Source organism: Diceros bicornis, chromosome X, assembly GCF_020826845.1.
Source record: "Diceros bicornis minor isolate mBicDic1 chromosome X, mDicBic1.mat.cur, whole genome shotgun sequence".
Classification (NCBI taxonomy): Eukaryota; Metazoa; Chordata; class Mammalia; order Perissodactyla; family Rhinocerotidae; genus Diceros; species Diceros bicornis.
In genome coordinates, this window is record NC_080781.1 from 106883687 (window position 1) to 106902029 (window position 18343).

The window sequence follows — 18343 nt, forward strand, 5'->3', positions numbered from 1 at the left end:
ACAAAGCTGTTCTGTTATTCTCAGGTGGAAAACATTAGAGATGAGGGATGGGCCTTTGGTAAACTTAGGAGGAATGCAGATTTTAGTGTACTAACAAATGCATTTTTAGAAAAACTTATTTGTAAGGGATATAAGGGTTTTGTGGTAGTCTGTGTATCTTGAATACAAAGTGGCAAGGTATATAGTGGTTTAAGAACTGACTTTGGAATCAGGCAGATGGGTTTAAAATCTAGTTCTGCTCCTTAGGACCTTGTGATGTAACCTTGGGCAAGTTACTTAACCTCCTCGACTCTCCATTTTATTATCTATATATTAGAGAGAATTATACCTCCCTTGTTGGATTGCTGTGAGGATTACGTGACATAATAGATCTAAAGCAGGGTTTCTCAACCTCAGCACCACTGACATTTTGAGTGGCATAATGCTTTGTTGTGGGAGCATGTCCCGTGCATTGTAGGATACATAGCAGCATTGCTGGCCTCTACCCACAGCTACCCCAAGTTGTGACAACCAAAAATGTCTCTAGACATTGCCAAAAGTTCCCAGGGGGGTGGTGGCTCCTGGTTGAAAATAACTGGATATGAAGTGATGAGTGTCAGACCTGGAATACAGTAGGCACTCCTTAAATCATGGCTATTATAATCGTTAATACTATATCACAGTTAGAACTCTTATTATTGATGCTGAACCCTAAAGATGTGTCAGTATGTTTAATTCCATCTAAGAACGGCCTCTCAGGCTAATTCTTTTAGGCTGTGTAAACCAGTCTTATTCTGCTAAGAGAAATATCATAAAATATCCCTTTCCTGCCTCGCATCTCCTGCACCTACTAGTCGGGCAAATCTAAGAACTTTTAGATTTACTGATGTGTTATTCAACCATTTAAACATTCACAAACTGGGCCGGCCCCGTGGCTTAGCGGTTAAGTGCACGCGCTCCGCTGCTGGCGGCCCGGGTTCGGATCCCGGGCATGCACCGATGCACCGCTTCTCCAGCCATGCTGAGGCCGCGTCCCACATACAGCAACTAGAAGGATGTGCAGCTATGACATACAACTATCTACTGGGGCTTTGGGGGAAAAAATAAATAAATAAAATCTTTAAAAAAATAAACATTCACAAACTACTTAAAAATAGCTAAATTATAAGTGAATATTTCTCAGGAATGGTGTAATTTGCAACTTTTAGGCATTTGAGGCACAATCTTTTCTTCCATCTAATTTATTTCTTCTGTCCTGACATGCATGCTTTGCAGAAACCTCAACTGCTACTTCACTGATAAAATTATGGCAATCCAATATGAGCTTCCTCTGCTACCAACACCTCATCTCCTTTCTCAGCTCTTTGTCCTCTCATTCTTGTTCTTATTAAAGTAAGAAAGGTCTCTCATCTATGAGTCTTCACTCCTCTGCTGCCCTGTTTCCAGAAAGACCTTGCTCTAGCATTTATACATTCCTTAGCCGCATCTTCACTTTATTCCTATCAGCTCCTTTTTCCTCTATCATCAACTAAGACAGGTCGTCTCCATCTAGAAAAGCCCTTTGCTACTGACTTCTGCCGAAAGAGACTGAGAAGAACTATGTGGGGAGTTCAGCAAAGAAATAATACTGCAATTTCAGAAGTCAGTGTTCTCTCCTCAGACATCTTCTCCTCTCACTCAACGTCAACCTGCCCTACCCTCATGCAGGAAGATCTCCTTTTCTCTCATGGATTCAAATACTAACTACTTGCTGTCTCCAAATTCTCCATCTCTGAATTAAATCTCTCTCCTGAACTTGAGATACATTTAGCCAACTGTATCTCTAGCTCCCTCATCTACTTTATACCATGTATGTAATTAGCCAGCAAATATTATACAATTCTTTTAAATGTGTCTCATGTATTGATTCCTTTCTCTCTTCCCCCCTTCTGTTATTCTGCCCTCATCTCTTTACCCTTAGACTACTATTGTTGACCTTCCTGACCTCAATATCACCCACTTTCAGATCTGTTTTGTGTGCTGCTGCCAGACTAATCACTTGTACACACTCCTTTCATGGTCTAGGGCTTTTCACATAGTAGACTCAATAAATATGAGAACACCAATTCACTCTCCCCTTGAGAACTGATAATGGACACAAATTATCTGCTAAGTCCAAATTTCTCTTCCTGACTTTTTTCCTTCCCTCTGGCCCTAGCCATCTTTTTCAGCTTTGACACAACTCTATACTGTTCTTCTATGCATCCTACTTTCCTGACTTGCTGAACTTCTTGCCTTCCCCAAAACACATCCTACTTCATTCCATTGCCCCTGTTGGGTTCCTCTACCTTGAGCAAACACACTCCCCTGTTAGTGCTAAAGGCCTAATATTTTTAATATCAAATTAAAATGTCACTTTTTCTATTACCCTGGCAGAATTAATGCTCTTTCTGTGCCCTCTTTGTTCCTTGTTTGTACTTAAAACATTCCTTATTTTCTTACTGGTATAATTGTAATGTGCACATCAGGACTGTAAACTCCATGAGATCAGGGACTCTTACTTGTTCATCCTTATAACCTCTGAAGCATCAAACCAGTGCCTGGAATGCACATAATAGGCACTTGGTAGTTATTCTTGGAATTGACTTGGCCAAGTTCCTTACCCACCCTATTCCCTATATCCCCACTCTTGGTCTCTACTTCTTTAATGGTCAGTAAGGCAGCTCTCTTTGAATAAAATCCAACTGCACACACCCAGCTCTGGTGAGACGCTCCCAGTTGAGGCAGGAGCAGCTTCTGGATGTCTGCCTAATTTCTAAGACTCACCATAATCTAGCTAACCAACTTCTACAGCCTTGTTTCTCATTTGTTTCTAAACACGTGTCCTCCATTTCACATTATGTTAAATCTTTCAATTCAATCTTTGTTCACACTATTGCCCTTTCTAGAGGTGCTGTTCCCTTACTCTGATCAAATCCTCCCCAAACTTCAGACCCAGCTTAAGTCTTACTCTATCCATGATGTCATCTTTAACTATTTGAGCCCACGTTTATCTCTCCTGTGTCTGAATTCCTTTGGCAGAGATAATATAATATATCATGGTATTCTCGAATTCCTTCATGCATATGTCTTGCTTTCCTCAGCAAGAGTATTGGCTCTTTTGGGCAAGGATCATGTCTTAATCTCCTTTGGAATAGTACTGCTGATTATTATATTGATAAATCAACAGAGCTATTTTCTTCCTTATTACTAATTTCTCATAAGTTGAAAAAAACTTAGATTCCCCACAGCCTAATTTTGCCTATAAAAGAACTATATAACCAGGTTTGTGAGAAAAACTCAAGATTGGTCAATATTACTCAAAATGATAGATTTTTTTAAGTCAGTTTTTTTTGACAAATAAATCAGAGTTTGTTTGCAGTTAATCTAGCCAGCTGTCTTGCAATAGGTTAGAGAGGTTGCAGCTGGGAGAAAGAGTGAATTAAAAGTGGTTGATTTTTGTGGCTACTTACAAAACATGGTTGAACTAAGCCTCAATAAATCAAACTCATTATCATGTTTTTTTCAATTATAGGAGAAATAACAAAGCCTAAGTTCCTGGTGATTATATCAGTCTAGGACTAAACTCTATGTGGATGATACTTGCACTCTCGTTGTAGATTTAGTCCATTCTTGCATTTAAGGGGCTGTTTAACAGGTTGAATAACTAGGCCTGGTTTGACCCAGAGAGGTGTGCATAAGCTCCATGCATGACACGAGGAAGAGCTGAAGGGCAGAGTTGAACAAAAGGCACAGTGTAGCTTATGCTGTGTGTGAATTGCACACTGCATTTTCAGGATGTGCAGGGAGAAAAAAAATAACAGCATTTCTCCTCTTCTCTTATTTCTTTATTTTTACGTTCATTTCTTATTCTAAGGAATCAGTTTCCTCTTAAGTATTTTGCTATTTTTCTAATACAATGAAATGGTTAAGTTAACTGCGTTTGAATTTTCCTGCTATTGCTTTAAAGCCACTATAAGAACCTATGCTGTTGATCATGGGCGAAGACAGACGAGATCAGACGCTTTATGGAGGTCTGGTTTGCTTCTTAACAGGAACTTATTTCTATATTTTTTATATTAATGAGGGTTAAAAGTTGCATTCTTTCTTTGTTCTCTGAGTTGTCTTTTCCAGTTGCCACAGAATGTGAACTATTCTGTCATCAAAGTTCCTCTGAAAGCCTTTAACCCTCACCGGTCACTGGCCAATGCTTTACTGGGTCGCTCCCATCTTTGTTTTCTTATGGCCCACCAATAGCTAGCTACAAGAGTATTTGACTAGAAATGTTCCCTCAATTTAATACAGCTTTCTAGTTTAAAAAATAAAACACTTAGAAACAATGTCCATATAGAAACTTGGACATGAATGTTCATAGCAGCATTATTCATAATAGTCAAAAACTGGAAACAATCCAAATGTCCATCAACTGATAAATGGATAAACAAAATGTGGTATATCCACACAGTAGAATCTTATTTGGCACTGAAAAGAATGAAGTACTGATACATGCTACAACATGGATAAACCTCAAAAACACTATGCTAAGTGAAAGAAGCCAGACACAAAGGACACATATTATATGATCCCATTTAAATGAAATGTCCAGAATAGGCAAATCTATAGACACAGAAAGTAGATTAGTGTTTGCCAGGGCCTAGAGAAAGGGGTGAGTAAAGAGTGACTACTAATAGGTATGGGTATTCTTTTGGGGTGCTGAAAATATTCAAAATTAGATTGTGGTGATGGTGACATAACTCTATGAATACACTAAAAAACGTTGAACTGTACAGTTTAAATGGGTGAATTTGTATTGCATATGAATTATATCTCAATTTAAAAAAACATTGGAAACCACCTTTTGAGGAGAGATCTAGACCCCAATTCAAATACTAGTTTTGCATCAGAATCTCCAGAGGTGGGGATCTGGAATCTGTATTATAACAAATTCCTGGGTGATTATTGTGCACAACTAAAGTTTGAGGACTGCTGAATTAAAAGATACAAACCTTGAACTGTCTTCATGAGATACAACTGCAAATGTCTCCCCTCAGGAAGGGGTTGTAGTTAGTCCCAGGTGAATCATACTCAACTTCTTTGTTTCTTCTGTTGTCATTGCTGTTGTAGTTTGGGTAGTTAAGATTTTGGTAGATCTTTCTTTGTGTATCCACTGTCAATTTTTAGACCAAGTTTCTTTTAGTCCTCTGGGAGAAATGGTGAAAACACAGGAACCACTAATACTCTGTTCCCTACTAATTAAAGTCAGAGAGTTGTTATCACTATCACTTCTGAAGGCATTAGTAGAAAAATATTTCAAGTTTTCCTTCCTTTCACAGCTAAGGGGAGAAAAGCAAGATTCAGCATCATACAGCAAGTTAGAACTGTGAATGAAGTTAGAACTTACAATTCTCTGTCTTGAGTGGCCTTTGCTCAGCTGTCATCAAAGTTTTAAATTGTACATCAGTCTGTGGTATTGATTTCCTGAAAGACATGGAAAGATAACCATATTCCACATTCTAGCTCCAAAAAGAAAAATCTCTCTTACATCGTTTTAGGAATTAAAGCTCTCCCTCATGCTATTCCTACCCAAAAGGAAGAAGAACAAAAAACAAATCCTGTATAATATTCAAAGCACTGGATCAGTCAGTACTAATAGGATTTAAGGGCTGAATGAATCCTTTGAATATCATTATGGAAAAGTCCTTTTCTAGTCAGCAATTCCAGCTGATCTTGGTGATCTTATTATCAGAAGTAACTGAACAAACTGGATTGACATTTGACAGGTGACTGACAATGGGAACCAATTTAGGGAAGTGTTGAGTTAATAGAATTTCTATATCCTGTATGTGTTTCACATTGAGGAGGTTACTGTGCTGTTAGCTATCTAATAATTAATACGGTAAAAATGTTAGGTCACCTCTTTATCATAATTGTTTTTCAAATAAAAAACGATATCTGCAGAGCATAGTTTAGGAAGTTTTACTCATATATGAGAAAACCATTTATTTTCTTATTTCCTGAAAGTCTAAACATATGAAATTTAAATGAACAAAGGATAGGGTTTAATGAAGTGTAATTACCTGAAATCTGATTTGCACATGTGAATGATTAGAAACAGTTATGTTCATATAATTAATAAAATTTAATAAATTCAGTAAATATTCATTGATCACCTCCAGTCATGCCAGGAAGTACACTAGGTGGGCATTATTTAGTAGATGAAAAAAACATGGTTCCTGACCTTGAGGAGTTCAGTGGAGGAAATAAGCAACTTTACTTACTCATAAACTATATCCGTGATAATAGACTATGGTTTCTAGGTACTGGAAAAAATACCTGGAAATGAAATATTAGGTTAGGTATTTGAGCTTGGAAAAATGAAAAGCTAAAATTCTTATCTTTCCTAAAAGTCATAATGATATACAGGCCATGATAATAGCATGAAATTCCAAATGCTATGTGGTAAATAATGTTGATTCTCAGATAAACTATTCCCTATAATTTTAATAGTTGGACGTACACCATGGAACATACAGTCCTGTTACTCTTAGAGAACGCTGCACCATTTCGTGTATTTCCATTGGTTTAAATTTATAATCTTAGCACTTTGTTATTGCAGTGCTTGACATTTAATTACTGAAGCCTGAAAAAAGAAAAAATAAGGAAAATACCAGCAAATGTTGAAAGTCCTCTATAATGTTCATATTTCAGTAATTCAAGAAGTGTCTGCTGGAGAATGGGGTTGGCTGAGACGTTTTTCATAGCCGTGCGTCTGTTATTGGTGCAATGGGAATAACTTTTGTAGACCACGCTGCTCTTTTCTTTGTGAAGGGGATTTTGGGCATGGCGGATGGTGCTGACCATCGTTCCCAAGAAGTCCAGCAGGCTGCAGACTGCAGTTTCTTTCACCAGCACTTTTTCTTCCCTTCCTGCATCACAGAAATTTTTAGATCCTGATATTGAGTTTACGTGAACTTATAATTGCTCTCATGCGCATTGTGAAAAACAGTCTACTGGAAGCTCCTTTTCAGCTCTCCATTGCTAGTGGTAAACAGGGAAAATTACAAGTAAGTTTTCCTGAATCTGCCCTGAAGCTCAATTTCAGAAACCTATCATGGGGTCAGGCGCTGAGCTGGGGAAAACATACATTTGAGGGGCCGGCCCCGTGGCTTAGCGGTTAAGTGCACGCGCTCTGCTGCTGGCAGCCCGGGTTCGGATCCCGGGCACGCACCGACGCACCGCTTCTCCGGCCATGCTGAGGCCGCGTCCCACATACAGCAACTAGAAGGATGTGCAACTATGACACACAACTATCTACTGGGGCTTTGGGGGGAAAAATAAATAAATAAAATCTTTAAAAAAAAAAAAAGAAAACATACATTTGAGAGTACCACAAGTGCAATTTGAAATTGGTCTTAATTAAGGGGGCTAATGGAAATAATTTCCTTAAAAAAAACTACATGGAAAGAAAAGGTTAAACAAGGAAAATATGTCACATGACATTTGTCATTTTGAAGCATAAAGTAAACCTTACAGTATAAATCTTGTTTGCTCCAAAATATTTTAAAGACGTGACCAGATTTGAAAACTAAAATTCTATTTCCAGCTACTCATCTACTTTTTAAAAAATAGACTTTATTTTTAGAGCATTTTTAGGTTCACAGCAAAATTGAGCAAAAAGTACAAAGAGTTCCCATATACCCCCTGCCCACATGCCCACATAGCCTCCCCCGCTATCAACATCCTGCACCATTTGTTTGTTACAGTCAATGAACCTGCACTGACAGGTCTTTATCACCCAAAGTCCATAGTTTACATTAGGATTCTCTGTTGGTATTGCACATTCTACGGGTTTTGACAAATGAAAAATGACATGTATCCACCATTAGAATATCATACAGAATAGTTTCACTGCCCTAAAAATCCTCTGTGTTCTACCTAGTCATTCCTCTTTATCTACTTCTAAAAAGCCAAACTGTTCCATGTCTCTTACTTACCTAATCCAGGGTTTCTCAATCTTGGACTCTTAACATTTTGAATCAGATAATTCTCTTTTTTTTTTTTTTTGGTGAGGAAGACTGCCCCTGAGCTAACATCTGTTGCGAATCCTCCTCTTTTTGCTTGAGGAAGATTGTCGCTGAGCTAACATCTGTGCCCATCTTCCTCTACTTTATAATGGGATGCTGCCGCAGCATAGCTGGATGAGCAGTGCATAGGCCCGTGCCCGGGATCCAAACCGGTGAACCCTGGGCCACCGACGCGAAGCGTGCAAAAGTAACCACTACGCCACTGGGCTGGCCCCCAGATAATTCTTTTTTTCAAGGGCATTATAGGATGTGTAGCAGCATCCTTGGCCTCTACCCAATAGATGCCAGAAGCACTGCCACTCTCAGTTGTGACAGCCCAAAATGACTCCTGACATTGTCAAATGTCCCCTGGGAGGGGAGCAGGTGGCAAAATCATTTCCCTTTAAGAACCATTAGGCTGATCTAAGGCATACTCTACTTTCAAGACAATGTCTGTGTTATTCTATTACAACTTGTACAGTTAGTCATTAAATGCCAGTCAACAAATATTTATCCTGCCTACTATGGGCTTGGCCGTAGCTAGCCACGAGCTATTAAAATTTTCGTATATTAGAAGTGTTAGCGCAGAGCATGAGCTGTTAGAATAAAGGTATGTATCTATGTATGGTAGCTTCATTGAACCTTGAGGCATGATTAATCAAATCAATTCAGCTATCTTCATGATCTTGTGACCATTCACAGCAGCATGAACCCAGAGGGAAAGTGCGTCGATTGGTCTTGAAGATTGCTTAACTGATTGGAGTGCTATGCTGTGGTCTGGTTCAGCAGTCAGACACAAGATAGAAACTGCAGCTCTACAGGGTAATAGTTCTGAATAATTAGCCAGGGGAGGTTGATTCTATACAAATCTCCACTCCCACTCCACCTCCACCACCAATTTCGCATGATAGCAGGGGTTTTTTGCCTGATTTCCGTGGGCAATTGCCATAAATGCCTCAGTTCTCCTTTCATTTAACCTCTATAGATAGAGGCAGGACTGAGGATAAACTGGACTCCTTTCTGATTTGGTCAGTTCCTGTGCTCTTCTGGTTGTTAAATTGGAACATAACTGGGCAAGTACAATCTGAAATTTTATGTGGAGATATTCCGTGTAAAGATTTAGGCATTTCGAGCAGTCATTTAGTTCAGGAGACAACTGACAGAAAGGAAAAAGGGAATTGGAGAGGTAGGCTATGGGGCATCTTAGCAAAACTAATTCTATTTGCATTAGGCCCCAAATTATGGGTTTCCTCCTTCTCTTTCTCCTCCTTTTTTTTTTTTGGATAGACTTATTACATTCATTTTGATTTCTCTTCACTTTTGTTTATTTGGCTTTTTTTTATGATGGACCGAAAATAAATACATTCAGAATTGACTCATTAAAGACAGTTTACTACATTTTTAATTTAGTTTGTATTTCCAAGACACATCTTGGAGGATATGGGGCTACTTATTCCTTAGTTCTTAGACTGGATTAATATGTATATTCCCCTTTGTGGACCTCCTAATTGGTCTTCTCATCTATAAGTAACTTGTCAGATTTCTTCCAGCTCTAATTGTCTATGATCCATTGGCTATTATAATTAGCATAGACTGGACCATGATGCATACTGGGATCTCAGCAGAAGGAAGAAGAGAAAAGGGCTAGGAAAGAATCTTGGAAAGGGCCTGACTGAAGTTTCATGGACTAAATTGGTTGTAGAACTAGACCTTCGAGATTGTATTCAGCACATCAAATCAGAGTCCAAAGAATGAGGCAAACTTGGGCTTTATTCAAGAGATGATCAGGTCCTGGAGTTGGGGTAAGGGAAAGCAGCAGGACTAAACATTTGATGGCAAGACCTGGGATCATTTGGTCTACTGGGAATAGAGAAGGACGCCAGCTAACAGAGGAAGCCATGCAGAGCAGGATCCAGCTCCCAGGGGCAAAGGGAGCAGAAAGGATTTCTGAAATAATCAGGACCCTAGCCAGTCAGGCTGGAGCTCAGGGGAAGGTCTAGCTTTAAGGTGAGAATTATAGCCCTTATCAGAAAACCAAGGCAAAAAGCCAATCACAGAGCTTATCCCAACTCTGTTGCATCAGGGCAGAGGAGGCAGTTTAGTGAGCACACACCAGACACAGAGGACATTGGGCAGCAATGTCTGTTCTATCACTCCTACTGGCAGGATGGAATGTCTAATATCCTGCTTGTCTTAGGATTTGGCTCATTAGATGTAGGAGGTAGAACATTCCTAGCCTCTGTCAGAGCAGGTCTAGGAAAGGGAGGAATTAACAGAAGGCCACCTCATGTACTTTGTTTCATTCAACTCCTCTATTTGTCAATGCTTAAATAATCACAAAAACATCATATTCATTGATTGCTAACTTCTCTCTGCTGTGACTTTTACTTCTACCAGAAACAAGTGTAACTTCTTAAAGAATTAAACATAATCAGCCCCTAATTATTGTGCTGTGAGATTTCTGTGTATCAGTGGACTTTAAACACTAAACCAGGGCTGCAAACTTTTTCTGTAAAGGTCCAGAAAGTAAATATTTGAGGCTTTGCAGGCCATATGGTATCTGTCATGAGTACTCGACTCTGTCATTGTAGCATGAAAGCAGTCATAGACAATATGGAAACAAATGGGTGTGGCTCTGTTCCAATAAATCTTTATTTATAGACCTTGGAATTTGAATTTCATAAATTTTCATGTCATTAAAATATTATTCTTCTTTTGATTTTTTTCAACAACTTAAAAATGTAAAAATCATTCTTAGCTCATGGGCCATACAAAAACAGGTAACAGGCCATAGTTTGCAACTTCTGTACTAAAAGAAATGACTTATTTAGCGAGCAATGATTTACCTAATTCTGCCTAGCAAGCCTCCAATACCACAATCACGGCCACATAATCCTACTGATAGGATTAACCTTGCTCCAAGCTCTGGTAGAAATCAGGCCACAAACAGGGAGAATATAAGAAACTCTACCTATTATCCATTCACAAAGTCAGTTTGTTTGATGGTCCTGCTCTATTTCTACATTTTGTTCTGGTAATAGGGCTCCGTTGTGGTTGTTATTGATAAAGCCACTTGAATTGCACTGCAGTTCCCATGAGTATACTTTCTTGTATGTCTGAGCTTTTGCTTGGCACCCAGTTCCTACAGTCTTGCCATGACTCCCAACACAAAGTGCTCCTGGAGATGCGAGTGTCGTATATTAACCTTAGTACCTGTGGCTGGCTTCCTGTGGTCTTACTGATGTCAACTCTCTACCTGCCTAATCATCCTTCTGTGGCTGGTCCACATCTAGGCCTTGCTGACCTGACCAATCTCACCAAGCCTGACTGAGGCAGTTAGTATCATATGAACAGAGAGGCATGTGGGAAAAGAAGATGGAAAATAATAAACATCCAAAGGCTGTCTTTAAATAGCTTTCAACCCCAAAGCAAGATGGTGTAATCTCTTTGTCTTGTTCTATCCTTTAGGAAGCACAAGTGTTGAGAACTGAATTTCTTTCTGCCACAATGGCTGCTCAACACCGAAGTAAAAAATATTCATAGGTAAAACTCCTGGTAACTGCATCAAGGCACAATAAAAATTATTTAGTTTTGGCCTTTACAATCCTAACTTTCAAGTTTCTGAGTTCATTTTTCATGGTTTTGGCTCATTCTTGATTAATCAAAACTGTTCCAGAATTTTATGGAATATGCAAAGTAATTCAGTCACATAGCTTTAGTATTTTTTATAGTTATCTTTCACATGTACTGAATTCTATACTGTGGTAGGTAGCTATCCTCATTTGACAATGTATGACTACCTCTTCAAGATGAACCAATACATTATAATGTAGGTGATGCTACATTTCAATTTTTCATCAATATATCGTACATCCTTAGCAAAGGCAATTGGAAAAAAACTGTATTGATAGCTCCCAATTTTGAGTTCATGTATTTTCTGGGATGAAATCTGGGAAAGTGTATTTCTGGCTTAAGTTTTGTACTTGACCTTTCATTGAGAGGAAAATACCTCATCTGCTCTGTGCCAAGATTTACAAATGTGGTTAATTATAAAAAATATGCATTGCCTGCAATTCGGTGACACTTAAGGATGGAGATAACAAGACATAAGGATTTAAAGTGTTCGTTATTAAAATAAAGACCTAACTTGGATATAATTCTAAAAATCAAATATCTAGACATAGCCCATACTTTTGATTTCCAAGTAGGAGTATGGACTTACAGTCACCTGTTATTCTCCACTATCAGGACACGCCTACCTGCCGCCATCAAATTGGCTCTTTTTAGTTACTTTGGTTATGTTTATTCAGCTATCTTATTTGGCACAGACTAACAGATTGACGCTTTGGGAACCACTCCAGTTTTTTTGTTGTACAAATATTACCTCAGAGCAAAATATATAAACTCCTTAGTGAATATATTTATTGCTTGGGAAAATGGGTCTCATTATTTTATATTCTCATGAACCCCACAATTCTTAATCACAGGGCAAAGGAAAGATACCTTGAGCCACAAAAGAAATGGGAAAATGCAGAGGAATCCAAGAATAGTGCTAATTTAACCAGCTTCATCTTGCAACTTTGACACTGCTTTCATTGGTTTTAAACCACATCCGTGGTTCTTTGTTCACTACTTGGAGCTTGGAACTATAACGAAGAAATAGGAAGTCTTTCCTTTCTTCAGTTCCTCAGTTTGGATAATAAGAACTTTTTACTCTAACACTCAGACTTAGGACTGCAAGGTTTTTCCTTAACCTTGTTTCTTAGATTTATCTTACATCTGTAGCTTCTTTCTCCCATAATGAACATTCCAGTGATATGGAAGGGGCATGGAGGGTTTATTAAGATGGAAGAAACTGGAGTCTCTTTAAATGGCAATGGAATGAGCCAGAAGATCACAGGAAATTGAAGATAAGGGAGGAAAGGAGATAATAGTGCAAGATTCCTAATAAAGTGGGAATAGGGACAGTTCATCCATAATATCACTAGGCAACAAGTAGGATAAGGGGGGTAGGAATCATGCAAAGTCTTTGTCACTTGGATGACTCCCTTCCCTGGATCCTGTGAGAATGTAGGTTTTCCTTATTTTGATCTTGTCATGGCCATTAGGCTTAGGAGGGAGCATCATATGTTGGTTGTCTGCTCTGCATGGCAGTGGCAGACTTAGAAATAGAACTGGCTTGGATTCCTAGGCCAATGTTCTTTCCATACACTATATTGTGGTTGCTGAAAACAGTGTTGTTTTTAAAAATTACTCTCATTATTTTTTGATTGCTGATTAAGAATTTTCTCTACACTTCAGTACATTCTGTCTGTTTGATTTGGAGCTGGTTCTGCGTATGAAATTAATCTGTGGGACAAGATCTTCCCTGCTTAGGTGCCTAGAAGAGCCCTCCTGCTCCCACTGCCCCCTCATGTCCCTTTTGGCACCACTAACTCAGGAAAATATGGAGGAAACCGAGGATAATGTTAATACAACCAGCTTCACCTCTCAACTTGCTCACTGCTTTCATTGGGACTAGTGGCTTAAAATCATTTCTACGGTTCCTTGTTCACTGCTTGGAACTATGACAAAAGAACAGGCAGTCTTTTCCTTTATTATACACATTTACATTTATAAATTTCCCACGAGCAAACTCAATAATAAGCCCATAGGGAGTATTTATAAATTCCTTATAAGTCAGTACTCTGCACTACTCATTGTTATCCTTTGACTACTTCATTTACCACTTTTTTAGGATGTGAATTACTCATTCAGGTGCTCAACTCTTTTCATCCCTCAAATTGTGATTTTTGTTGTCTTGACCTTCATAACTTCCCTCTGTTTTAGTAGGACCCCATAAACTCTTTATGGCTGTTAACTTGCTCTTTATTTTCTTCTCTCATAATATTTGCTGAAAGGTTTTTGTGTGACATTTTCTGAGCCTGTGTTGCTACATAGACTGAGGGGATTGGAAGCTAGTCTCCACTTACTATCTTCTACTTTCTTAAATTTGAAGCACTAAAACTAAAAAGTATCAAATAATTCTGTATTTATCATGTCCAACCTTTCTCTGGTGACAATTTGCCTTCTGACTGTAATTCTTGAGGGTCATGCCAAAGTCCCCACTGGCAGGCCTAACACTGTAAAGGGAGCTATGCAGTGAACAGGGAACTGGTACCAGAACTTTCTGGATCAATCTTACAACTTCTTAATGGAAAACTCTCCCAAATCCAGTTGGTTCTTTCATTTTCTGATGTCTTTATTCCCATGAACCAATGTCTTTTAGCATCATCTTCCCCCAAAGCAATAATCAAGAACTCTCACTGGCTCTTCTTCCACCTTTTCGTCTTGCACAGGGACACTTCTCACTTGAGCCACCATGTTTATAGCTTTATGTCTTGTTTCACCAATATTGGCTCCTGCCTCTTAAGCCTACTCTTTATATATTTCGAATCTGTGCTGCCTTTCTTCTGTTGCTCTTGCCAATATGATATCACACATTAGCTGTGGCTGGTGTGATTGGCTATGACTGAACATGACCAAAGGAGGTCCCAGTGAGGACCAAAATGGAAAACTCCTAGATCCTGTAGTAAAGGCACAGAAAAGCAGAGACTGCCCCAATGCTGGCACAGTAAGAACTTCAAGGCTCCAGTATAGAAATTGAGCCTGGGTGATATGATTTTCTGAATACGGGAATTCTTGCCTTCCATAGCAGTATAAGTTGTCTCTGGGTGCCAAATACGGGGGCAGGCAGGGTGTAAAATATAGGAAGCCCAAAGCTCACAACTGCCCAAACCTGGAGGGTATTTCCCTCTGTGCGGAATGCCTAGTCTACAGAACTTAGGGCATGCCTCTGAGAGATGCAAGGGAGGCGATGGGCAGCCAAGTCAACTCTGGTGTCTTTATCTCATTTGTATCCTTTGAGTGCTAATTTTCTTTGAGAGTAACCAAAGTAAAAGTGACCTCAAATGTGGACCAGACTCCCTGATTTTGCCTCATGTAACTGGAAATCAAGTGTTCCTTTTTATATTTCCACTGATTGGTAGACCTGATCAGCAGATGTTTCCAGGATAGCACATAGAGGAAGGAACTCTGTGGGAGGCTTTGCTTCACTCCTCCCTTCACATTCACTTCTCTTCCCCACCCCCTTTATTCTAATTTTTCTGACCATTGATCCTGGGCATGTGACTGCACTGACATTGAATAAAATCAGTTATTCTTTCAAGAAATGTTTCTGGAGCACCTACAATATGCCGAGTACTGTTTTGAGCACCAAGGATATAGAGATGAACCATAAAGGCAAAAACCCTGCCCTCATGGAGCTGACTGACAGTATGTTACATGGTGAAAAGTGATATGGAGAAAATAACACAAGCAAGAAAGTGGAGTAAGGAGTACTAGGGGCTAATTTAAATAGGGTGATTAGGGAACACATCACTGAAAAGGTGACATTTAAGGAAAGACCTGAGAGAAGTGAAGGCACAAGTTACACAATGTCCCAGGGATGATAGTTCCCGGTGGAGAGACTAGCAGGTGAACACAGGCTTGGAAGCCTGAGGTGGGAGCAGGCTTGGAAACAATCCAAATTTCCATCAACAGATGAATGGATAAACAAAATGTGTTACATCCATACAATGGAATATTATTCAACCTTAAGAAGGAATGAAGTACTGATACCTGCTACAACATGGATGAACCTCCAAAATATGCTAATAAAAGCAGCCAGGCACAAAATGCCACATATCGTATGATTCCATTTATATGAAATGTCTAGAATAGGCAAATCTGTAGAGACAGAAAGCAGATTGGTGGTTGCCTGGGGCTGGGGATGGGAAAGCAGATTAACTGTAAATGGGCATGAACGATTTTATTGGGATAGTGAAAATGTTCTAAAACTGGAAATATGGTGATAGTTATACAGTTCTATAAATTTACTAAAAACTCATCAAACTATACATTTAAGATAGATGAATTTTATGGTATGTAAATTACACCTCAATGATGCAGTTTATTAAAAAAAGGCCTGGCTGACTGGTATTCTAGAGCTTTACTAGATTGGGAGAACTCAGGATATGATGCAGGTGAATATGATTCAGGAACAAAACTGGAGCATTATGCAAGGTGGGAGAGAGAGAGAAAGAAGGAAGGGTAAGAGGCCAGACACCAGTGCTCTCCTCTCCCCACCCACCCAATCATCATAAAGATAGAAGCTGAGGGGGTGAGTGAAGGTTTGACAAACATTTTCCAATCAAGTTTAGGGGGAAAATTGAAAACAGGGTGGAATTATGCCGAATTCAGTCTTTGGAACCCTGAGACACTACCTTTCTGAGTGCCTCCTCACTAACAAGGGGTGATCATAACAGAAGAGCAAAGGATACAAGGCGTATCTAGGCAGATAAGGAGAGCTATGTCTCCCTCAGCTCCTACCTGCCGTAGAGTGATCCAGAAGTTTCCACGTGTTCCTAGTAGAAGACATGGAAAATAGCTGAATGTTGAGAGCCAGCAGGCCTGCCATGGGGCCATTGGCATGAGAAGCAAAGTGACCCCACGGCAGAGAATGCAAGAGGACAACCTCATCCCGGGGCTGGATGGAGAATGTGGCTGAGATTCAGAAGATCTGAAAGGCAAGCAGGGGGAGGAGTGGGGCCAAGTCAGCAGGGCAGTGAAGAATCCTGGGCCTAGATGGGCTGAGAGCAAAGACCCTATAATTCACAAGCCCTGGATTTCATCATTAGATGCCAGTACTCAATGTTGGGAGGGGGGTTGCTGAGTACATTACTGTAGAGGTCATTGAAGAACCACACAAGGATGCCCATGTCAACTGGCTGCTCCTTCTCTGTTGCCATCTTGGGGAGGAAGGATGTAGACGTGGGGAGTTGAGACTGTGAAACACTGAGAATTATCCAAAGGGACTAAGTTAACCCAGAAGATACTATTTTTTTTATTGAAATATATTTGATATATAACATTGTGTAAATTTAAGGTGTATAACATGTCGATTTGATACATTTATGTATTGTAATATGATTGCCATTGTAGTGATAGTTAACACCTCTATCACATCACATAATTACCTTTTTTTGTGTGTGTGGTAGGAATAATTAAGATCTAGTCTTTTAGCCTGAGAGCAAGGAGAAAGGGGTCCATGTGTTCCTCAAACAAGAAGGAATGTTTCCTGCTGTCTAGCTGATGCTGAAGATAAAGAAACCTAAAGAAAAGGATAGCTGTGAGTTTTCTGGCTTTGACTAAATATCCTTTTGCCTCAAGCAGAGAATCTATGGGTTTGAATGAAATTAGAGCTGCGGAAATTTTACATCTCGTGGTTGCCAGGCTGACTGATGTCTGAGGACCAGAGAAGTCTTCTCAGTTTTTTGAGGGTAGGTAAGTTCCCAGAATACCATACCCTGAGCGCTAGGAGCCCGGTGGGAGTTAGAGGTTGATGTTACCTTCACCGTGCAAACTAGGGCTAGGAACCACAGCTAGTTAATTCACTGAAAATAATTTAATATTTCTTGAAAATCTGAACTATGCTCTGAAATTTATAACCACTATTTTCTCATAATTCAATACACTTGTTCTTTCATATTCTTTTGAATTTTGTTAATACTGGATGTGTTAAAGATTGGGACTAATGGATTAAATTCTACCAATTTAATGGAATTTCTGTTCATCTCTATTTTCAACAATTTGTTTTTTGTTTTGCTTTGTCTTTTGTTATTATCTTACTTGTCAAATAAAAAACTGTGGCTAAAAAAATATCTAGTCTTTTAGCAAGTTTGATGATTATAATACAATATTTTTGTTTATATTCACTATACTGTGTGTTAGATTTCCAGGACTTATTTTTAATGGAAAGTAACTGAATTTTCTTCATAGTTTAGTATAGTAATAGAACAAGTTTACTTAGTCCCCAGTTAAGCACAGTGGACTGAGGCCTGTACCTGGTTGTTCATTCACAGTGCTGTGAAGGGCTGTAGCAGAGCCTGGGGAACCAGACTGAGCTCTGCAGAGTTCTATGGGAGCTACCAACATTTTCAACATTGAAGATTTGATCAAGATTTTCATAATAAGTCTAAAAGCAGGAAGATCTGAGGCTGGATTATATAGTTCTTTAAAAACTCAAACTTCATCTCTATTAACCACTATAGTAGATTTAAAAACCAAGTAGAAATGCCAAATGCCCAAATCCACTTCATACATGGAGATCTGGTTCCCCCTAAGCCAGGGATTCCTAATCTGGGGTCGACGGATGGACTGTAAGCAGCATATACGTGTCTTGAAGGTTGGGTGCGAAATTGAAA

At 39.2% G+C, this 18343-nt stretch overlaps 1 long non-coding RNA gene across 1 annotated transcript in view; it reads right to left on the minus strand.

Moving 5' to 3' along the window:
* LOC131401353 (uncharacterized) overlaps window positions 1–6301 on the minus strand; it is a 44158-nt gene extending 37857 nt beyond the window's left edge. The window contains exons 1-2 of the long non-coding RNA XR_009217660.1: window positions 6276–6301; window positions 5399–5475 (exon numbers count right to left, since the gene is read on the minus strand). This is a non-coding gene — a long non-coding RNA (uncharacterized LOC131401353). The remainder of the gene's footprint in view (window positions 1–5398; window positions 5476–6275) is intronic.
* Between the last annotated feature and the right edge of the window lie 12042 nt (window positions 6302–18343).